Source organism: Mchenga conophoros, linkage group LG16 (genome assembly GCF_057382185.1).
Source record: "Mchenga conophoros isolate Kocher_MC1m ecotype Shallow Benthic linkage group LG16, M_conophoros_male_GT1.1, whole genome shotgun sequence".
In the NCBI taxonomy this organism is placed as follows: Eukaryota; Metazoa; Chordata; class Actinopteri; order Cichliformes; family Cichlidae; genus Mchenga; species Mchenga conophoros.
In genome coordinates, this window is record NC_140541.1 from 20472838 (window position 1) to 20482522 (window position 9685).

A 9685-nucleotide genomic window follows, 5' to 3' on the forward strand; every position below is an offset into this window, starting at 1 on the left:
TGTTGCTTTTTATTAATAGTAGAACACAGCAAACATATAAAATGTTCAATCAGAACCTTTTTTTTCTGGTTAACTTTTAACTTGAAACAATACATCTAAAAACAAGTCAGGACATGACCGTGTTTACTACTGTGTACTCTTATGTCTTTATTTAATAACATTCCATAACCTATAACCTGACGATACTAGCTGCAAATGTGGTGAAAGGTCTGGAGAGTTCAGACTCTGGACTCTTCTGCTATGAAGCCAGACTCTTGAATACCACAGTGTGCAGTTTAGCATTGCTAACAAAGAGCTAATAACTGAAATTCTTTTGACTTTTGGCACAACTCACATTGTACTGCCCTCTCTGTAAAATTTCATGTAGAGTCTCGTTCATGTTTTTCCAGATCTGGCCAATCTTTGCTGCAGTCTGCTGTCAAAGTAAAGGGTGCAAAGCTACAACTGCTGAGTCTGAGCTCTGACCTAAATGGCCTCTATCAGTGTGAAGCATATGGAAGAAAACACAGTCAGCTGTATGTGCATGTGGCATCAGGTGAAGTGAACTTGTATTTAGCTGTGCAGTTTGTCAAAATCTTCTGAATTGTTTTTGTGATTTCTGAGCTTTTGTGTGTTGTTATTCTGTTTTCTTTTTTGTCCATTCCTGTCAAAGGAAACTCGAACATCTAGACAGATTTCTTTGGTAAGCAGCTAGTTTAGAGAAGTGGTTGCCTTACCCTAAAGTCAGCACAAAACAGACAAGTTAATGGATAATGGATGCCTTACCCAGTGCAGTATATGATCATATTCAGTTCAATATTCGTTTTGGATTTGACCTTTTGTAGATGTTTTCATTGTGATGTTGTTCAGTTTTCTTCTTTGTTGACTTCTGTCAAGGATTGAAAGAGAAACATTTGCTTCCAGATTTAAAGTAAAACTATTCCAACCATCCTGAAACAACAGGTTAGAATTCCTTGATAAACAGATATTTTAATGAAGTGGTTGACTTAAACCGCAGCCAGCACCACATACAAGTTTCAGTTCAGATTTATTTATATAGCAGCAAATCACAACAACAGTTGCCTCAAGGCGCTTTATATTATAAGGTAAAGACCCTACAATAGTATACAGAACACAGAAAACCCCAACAATCATGATGCCCTATGAGCAAGCACTTTGGCGAGAGTGGGAAGGGAAAATTCCCTTTTAACAGGAAGAAACCTCCAGAACCAGGCTCATCTGCTCCAACCGGCTCCAAGATAAAGACATGCTTTTGGATGAGTTTGAATGGGATGGTGCATCCAGTGCAACACATTATTATTCAAGTCAGTTTCACCTCGGAGGATGTTCAAGCTACTGATTGTTGTTTTCTAGGTCATATCGGGAATACGTTGGGTACAGGTGTTTGAATACTGTTTGATTCATCCAAATGTGAAATTCAAAACTAAATGCAATGAAAGTGTAAACAACACATCCCAATCTCATTATATTCTTCCTTCTTGTGTCCCTGTAGAAGCATGCTGTGCTGTTTGGGTCTTATTTGGTGCTCTGCTTTCTCTGAATGTTGTTGGAGCTGCAGCGTGGTACTTCTATAGATGCAGACATTTTCAAAGGTACTTAGAACCATAACCCAGCATACACTTAATATGTAGCATAATATGGAAAACTCCTTATATCAAAGCTTATCATAAACCTTGACAGAAATATCTGATGCATTTAGTCACTGATGTTTATTTGAAATTTCACAAAAAAACAAAACAAAAAACAAATACAACCAAATACAATAAAGTTAAAGTCCAGCCTAGGAAGATCTGAAGTAGTTGAAAATTCTGATTTCACACTAATCTGCATCTTACTGTGTCGCACATCACCTAAGCCCTTTAATTCAGTCTTCTTTTCTTTGTTTGTTTTTTCTAAAAAACAATCATGATTTTGATGCTATTTTTTGAGCTCTTAAACAACTGTTTCTTCAGAGAAATGCTGTCCTCACAGGACAGTCATAGTGGATTTTATTAAATATGATTATTGCTGGGGCGACCGTGGCTCAGGGGGTTGGGAAGCTCATCTGTAACCGGAAGGTTGCCGGTTCGATCCCCCTGCTCTCTGTCCTGGCAAAACACTTTACCCTACCGCCTACTGGTGTTGGCTAGAAGGGCCAATGGCGCGATATGGCAGCCAGTTGCAGCTGTAGCTTACCTCCACCAGTGTGTGAGAGTGAATGAATAGTGAAATTGCAATTGCAAAGCGCTTTGGGTGCCTAGAAAAGCGCTATATAAATGCAATCCATTATTACTTTAGATTAAACAGAGTGAAAAGCATCAACCTTAACCATCTGCAGCAGTAATATTAATTATAAAACACAGATGGAAAAAACTTTCTGTAGAATAATTACTTTTACTTGACATCACCTACATACGCGTTGTCAGTAACTCGTTTGTATTAAGCACATTGAGTTTACATATAACTAAAAGTGCTTTATAAATACACTTGCCAATCATACAGATTTATGTGGAGTAGTGTGTTTTCAGTGTTTTATTGCTATTTTAGGAATGGTTCAAAAAAATTATTCGACCACTCGTCATTGTCAGCTAATAGTAAATAAGTAGTAGTAGTAAGTAAAATATTTTATAATTCTTCAGCCAGGAAGATGTCCAGTGCAGCAAGCTCCAGGAAGGTGATCAGTATATTTAAAAGAAGAAAAAAAGAGGCAGCACAAAAGGTATGTTTAAACAATGGGAAAAGATGGGCGTGTGCGTGTGTTGGGGGCGAATAATGACTTAATGTCTGTATGTGTTATGTATGCCATACTTTATAGCTTTAGTTATGCACAATATTTCTTTTTAATTATTGTAACTGCCTTTTTGAGAGAGCAGTTGAGCAATAAATGTATTAACTTATCATTTTTTCATTACTATTATGTGTGTTGACTACTTAGAACATTTAAATTAATATCTTTTTCTAATATCTGCAGAAACGCTGAAAGTCTTTTTATGTTCAGTTAAATTTAAACACAGCTTTAAACAATGTGTCTGAATTCTCTGCCTCAGGAGTGTCTCTGGCAGTTGTGGAAGACATTTGGACCGAAGGCGCCACCATCCTTTTGTTCCAGACTCGACTACTAAATAGGATGAAAAATGGATGAAGATTCTTGGTTCTCATCTATATCCCCATCTGCCTGTCATTGCCATTTGGGTTTCATCAGCAATAAAACTGGTTGCAGCAGTTTTATTGTTTTCCACCCGCTTATTAGTATTAGAACCACCGGCACAAAAACATGTTAACACTGCAAAGATTATCCACAGCTATAAAAATGTAATCATTCAGCACCATGTCTCTTTATACTCTAAATGCACTTTGATGTCATGTACTGTGTTTTCTTTAAGCTGCTTTCCATTTCAAAATGTAAAAGGCTAAGTAGAATATTTCACTGCTGTCTTCACACAAAGTAATCTCAATGAAACCCTCTGATCATCTGTTTTGTGTGGACTTCATGGTATAAATATACTTGCTTGAGATAGAAACCAAATTCAGCTGGATTTTCTTTATTTTCGTGCCTATTTACATTGTAGATTTTCACTGAAGACATCAAAACTATGAATGAACACTTGTACAGACCAGCTGCCAAACAGTGTTGCAGGAGAACAGACTCAGTCTACTGAGAGGAGTACTTGTGGTTTTAATAAAAATGATGTTCTTGTTTAAAGTCCATTTTGCCAACATTAAGCTTGACATATTTGCATGTTTTGAAGTGTCTTGATCTGCCATCTTTTGGAAAAGATTTGAATGCACAGAATGAATTTACCTGAAATGATTCATCGGCATGTAATGAGGTGAAATAACCAGCAGATGGCACTTCATTATCTATTATGCTAGTGGTACCCAAAGTGGGGGCACGGTATGGATTAAAAAAAGAATGCTTGGACACTGCTAGCATAATGGACAGGTTTTTTGACAGGGCTCCCACACAAACGCAAAGCAGAGGTTGAAGCATCGCCAGATATGCTTCCAAGCAAACGTCCTTCCAAGCCAAAGACTAGAAAATACGATCCTAATGCAGGCTCAATCGTCCAGGTAAGTAAATCTTCAAAAGTTGATTCTGTTAATCTGGAAATCAGGGTTTTCAGTGGGAGAAATGTTTCGTCACTCATCCAAGTGACTTCTTCAGTCTCAGCTGACTGCAGTTTCCCCAATCTTATAAACAGTGCATTTGCATAATGACTGAAACCAGCACCTTTTCACCTAAAAGGGAAAGACCATCCAGGTGCTCACTGTCACTTGGATGATATTTTGATGAGTGACAAAACATCTTCTTGAAAATGCTACTTCAAGAAGAACAGAATCAACTTTTGTGGATTTTCTTACCTGGATGATTGAGCATTCATCAAGAAGGTCAGATACTATTCATGCTGCATGATTTAAAATGAAGGCAACAGGCAGAGGATTACAGGCATAGCGCTAAAGAATGTAGCATCATGGGCAGTGTAGTCCGTGCTGTAGGGAGAATGGACTGCCATATCCGTTATGTGTCTGTGTGTGAGCGCGAGGGAGGGAGAAAAGTACGCAGGCACGTGCAGAGGGGGGGGGCTAGAGGGACTTGAGCACCCGCCCCTTTCCTGATGGGTGCCCAAAGTGCCCTTTTGTTGAGGCAACTTTAAAAAAAATATATATATAATTTTTTTTTTAATGTGTGTGTGCGTGCGGAGTCCTGTCTGTGCCCCTCAACAATAATATTTAACTATTAATCACAGTTTTGCTAAATAAAAGGATCTGGCTTGCATCAGTCACATGATCACATTTAACCAATGATCGCCCTTGACGGCAGAACGCGCTGGTTACGAGACGGGAACGAGCTCACAAAGAGCACGCGCATTTGTTGCGGTTCGGAGCTGTAGGAGAAACACAAGTTAACTCAGAGACACAGACTGATGCGACAAAACCAGTAAGTAGGTGTACAGTAGTGATGGCCAAATGAAGCTTTCTGAAGCACTGAAGCTTGTATTGAAAAACGGTTCATTACTCGAAGCTTTTCAACACAGTCCTGTTTGGTGACATCTGGTGGCCAAAAATACAAAGAGCAGCTTGAATCCACAAAATAAAACCAACTGCTTCATTACGATTGCCTACTCTACAGAGTGGAGTTTTGTCTGATATTGGGCCGCTGTTGTGTTGCTTTGAACGTGTATTTTTTGGTGGTTAAAAAAATGTGTTTTATTTGTTTAATAAATAGTTTTGACCAGTAAACTCTCAAGTTTCAAGGTTCTTTATTTGTCACATGCAGTTATACAAGTATAACACACAGTGAAATGTAGCCTGACATGCTCCTCGACATGTGCCAAAAAATTGGGGGGGTGTAGAGGAAAAACATTATATATATATATATATATGTAGTATATACACTGGGTGAATGTGCAGCAGTAGCAGCAAGCAGGTGAATTCTGTACATTAATATGAATAGACATCTGACTATTTTACAGGATAGACAGTATAAACATATTTAAAATTAAAGGAATTGAAATGTACATTGTGCCTTGGTTTAGTGTCTGGAAGAGTCCTGACTCAGTCAATTATAGATGATGTGAGAGGGCGGGTGTGTGTGTTTAGGGCACGGATGGCTTGGGGATAGAAGCTCCTCTTGAGTCTCTCTGTCCTTTCCCGGAAGATGCGGAACCTTCTACCAGATTGCAGAAGTTGGAACAGTTTGTTGCCAGGATGGGACGGGTCCTTCAGTATCTGCGCTTCTCTAGTCCGGCATCTCCTGGTGTAGGTGTCCTGAAGCGGGTAGGTGTCCTTGTTTAAACATGCACCATGGTGTGGTCTTCCTTTGCTTGTGACTTCTTGATGTTAGTAAATACAATAATTGAAAAATACCACGTTACATATAATATATACATATAATAATGTACAACACATTATGGAGTATGCTTCTGCCCTGAGGTCCTGCCTCCATGCACTTATGCAATTAATCGCTAGACAGGTGTATTTATAAATAATATTATATTAGGGAAATTTTCCCAGACATATTTTTGACCTGTGGGTAGAATTGATTGTGAAATGGAAAGGAAAAATGCTTATGAAATTGCAAATTAAAAACATGATGCATTTAAGGTAACCCTTTTTCATTTTTATTTAAAAAGAGAATTTGTTCTAGTGTGCGATGGCCGAACCTGTTCCTTTTCGTGGAGATCATTTATCCTGCCTTAAGGAAAATCCCTTCACATGGCCCAGAGGAGGCTGGAGTGCAGAGAAACTGGTAGAGATGCAGTTATACAGTCTACCTGGGCCCCACAAACTATCAGCTAAAGAGAATAAATAAATTCAATTGCTGCACATTTGGCAGACTAACATTTTCAGATTAATTAAACAATAAAATATATATTTTTACAACATTACATGTAAAGAGTCAAGTGGAAGTTTTTCTAAAGTTATTTAATGATATTTATATTATGGAGGCAGATTTTTGACATTTTATCTTTTTCCCGTTTTCAGATATAATAAACACGCACAAAACAAAAGTAAACGGCCAGAACACAAAGCTGTAAAACCCACCCGATTGACAAAAATCAACTCAAAATTCTCCCACACAACAGAACCTCCTCTATTCCTCGCTGGCTCCAAATCTCTCAGTGGAATGATCAGTGGTTCGCTATCTGTCACCATCAAAACACTCCACAAATCCCGTGAATGATTCGCTTCCTTATAAACCATTGAATCAGATACCGAAGCAGTTAGGTTCTAAATGAAGCTTCGGACGTCACCGATCACGTGACTCTGGCCAAACGAATCAAACTTCGATACAGTGCTTCTGAAGCAGTGTGTTGATTTTTTTGACACACGCACCGGAGCTTCAGCTTCAAGCGGGCCATCACTAGTGTACAGCGCACACTGTAGTGTATAGCACACAGGAGTATTAGCTTATTACGTACACGTTGGTAAGCTGTCTTGTTGCAACTGACGAACTGAAACAAACGAGCGTGCTGTGTGTGCAACAGCGCGACAAACATTACCTGTCCTTTTTTTAACTGCACAAGTAGTGCTGGTCATAGCTGCTGGCTACCTGTGTAAGGCTGTCACCGTTTTACGGAACATATTTAGTTTTAAAGTAAGTTTCCGGGCTTTTCCTGCCTTTCTGGGGGGATTATATTTCACTAAAAAACGATCTAATATGCATCCATCCGCTTCCGCTTATCCTTTTCAGGGTCGCGGGGGGCGCTGGAGCCTATCCCAGCTGTCATAGGGCGAGAGGCGGGGTACACCCTGGACAGGTCGCCAGTCTGTCGCAGGGCCAACACACAGGGACAGACAACCATTCGCACTCACATTCACACCATGGCAATTTGGATTTTCCAATTAACCTATCCCTCAAGCTGCATGTCTTTGGACGGTGGGAGGAAGCCGGAGTACCCCACACAAACATGGGGAGAACATGCAAACTCCACACAGAAAGACCCCGGCCTGATGTTGGAATTGAACTCAGGACCTTCTTGCTGTGCGGCAACAGTGCTAACCACCGTGCCACCGTGCTGCCCGATCGAATATGCATGTCCACATAATTATGCATTATTATAATTATAATATATTAAAAAACACACGCTGTATTTTAAAGAACATACATTAAGAAGCAGATTATATCAGATTTATATTTTAAATAAGACAAAATTTGGATTTTACAGGAGTAAAATGATTGTATCTCTACAGTTTAAAAATGTAATAAACTTTGCCCCTGCACAGAGTGGATAGTGAAACAAATGGAATCATCATAAATACATTATTTCATATTTATTACTTCCCCCTCCTCATTCCTTTATTATTGTAGCTCTAGTAATAAATAATAATGCAAGGATTCTGGATCAGCACCATGATGCCCATAGTATATTCAGTATTCTGAAGAAGGTCTAAAATGTCACTGTGTGTGCGTGCATGTGTGTGTTTTATTTAGATGGATTTAAAAAAAATATTACTCATTACACACGCTGGAGAGATTATATCTCTCGGCTGGCCTGGGAACGCCTTGGTATTCCCCCGGATAAGCTGGAGGAGGTGGCTGGGGAGAGGGAGGTCTGGGCCTCTTTGCTTAGGCTGCTGCCCCCGCGACCCGGCCCCGGACAAAGCGGATGAAGATGGATGGATGGATGGATGGATTACTCATGATATAACATTGTCCAGACATGGCTGGTAAGGACATGAGGAGGAAACTGTGAGGAAGCTGTGTGAGGCTACTAAAGGCAGGGCTATAACATTTTTCTGTCATCATTTAGATTAAGTGCAAGAGTTGTTAGGTGTGGATAATTAGATTATAGTTTATTGCAATAACAAGTTGTGCCTTGTTCTCAGATAGACAGCAAGTGGAGAGTGATATATGAAATGATGCGATGGAAGGAAGAAGAGAAGCAAAGAGTGATTCACAGGCAGAGCCTAAATTATTTCTCACAGTTTTTTGTGTCCTTATGGTTCCAAGCGCTGTCACCAATCTTTGCATTTTGTTATTATCTCATGACACTTGTTTAATCAGCTACCATCTCTCCTATGGACTTTTTAATGTCTACAGTCTCAGATCAACACAGCCCTGCCCTCCAGCACTATCAGCAGCAGGAGCAGCAGAAACACCTCAACAGCAACATTGTACTGTGGCTGTAGCTCAGGTGGCAGAGCAGGTCAGCCACTAACCAGAAGGTCGGTGGTTCGATCCCAGGCTGCCTCCTGGCTGCATGCCAAATATCCTTGGGCAAGATACTAACCCCATGTTTGCCTACTGGCGGTGGTCAGAGGGCTGACAGAGCCTCACCTCTGTCAGTGCGCCCCAGGGTGGCTGTGACTGAATGTAGTGTAAAGCGCTTTGGGGTCTTTAAGGACTAGAAAAACGCTATACAAATGCAGGCCATTTACCATGTACCCATCAGGTAAAACATCGGCGATGTTTGCTTTGCCTTGTTGCCCATATTAGATTCTTGATGAATGTGTGTTGTTGTTATTGCAATACTGTTATTCAGCCTGGTTCAATGTGCCCCTTTTTAACTTTGAGCACCCGCCCCTTTAAACCTCTCTGCACGGCCCTGAAAGTACGAGTTGTCATCGAGCAGATACGGGAGCTGGAAGCATGCAAATATAATAATAACCACTGCAGCCAATAAGAGTGCCTGACGAGCCCAGTTGTGTAGGCTATTAAGACTCGACTGTACACTGTGTTCCTGTTTTCCTCCGAAACAAGTTCCGTTGGAGCAGTCTTTCAACGCCTCTCTCTGCCTCTCGCCTCTCTCGCAAGCAAAGTTGACCCACACAACAAAGTAAAGCTATTTTTCGGCTACGAACCCGCCGTATTAGTCAGAGGTCGCTTTACTACGGTTCGGAGCCGCGGACCTTCAGTAATAGTAATAAATAACACAGCAATAGTACATTTATGTAGTTGTAAAAAGCATGATAATATATTAAGTAATCCAAAGTATTCAGAATACGTTACTCACATTGAGTAACGTAAAGGAATACGTTACAAAATACATTTTGGGGCATATATTCTGTAATAATAATAATAATAATAATAATAATAATACATTTTATTTGAGGGCACCTTTCAGAAACCCAAGGTCACCTTACAAAAACAATAAAAGGAACAGTAGTCATAAAATACATAAAATAAGTTAAAATTACAAAACAGAGCGTGACAACAGATAAAATCAGCATTAAAGCAAATAAGCCAGTTTAAACAGATGTG

At 39.9% G+C, this 9685-nt stretch overlaps 1 protein-coding gene across 7 annotated transcripts in view; it reads left to right on the forward strand.

Moving 5' to 3' along the window:
* The window catches only part of LOC146556674 (poliovirus receptor-like), a 35514-nt gene extending 31479 nt beyond the window's left edge, over nt 1–4035 (forward strand). For 3 of the 7 annotated variants that reach the window (XR_014889057.1, XR_014889059.1, XR_014889058.1), the window contains 4 exons: nt 390–535; nt 1493–1592; nt 2619–2698; nt 3027–4035. The gene's annotated coding sequence lies outside the window, so the exon portion shown is untranslated. The remainder of the gene's footprint in view (nt 1–389; nt 536–1492; nt 1593–2618; nt 2699–3026) is intronic. The other 4 variants (XR_014889060.1, XR_014889061.1, XR_014889062.1 and 1 more) reach the window with 3 other exon arrangements.
* Nucleotides 4036–9685: the final 5650 nt, after the last annotated feature.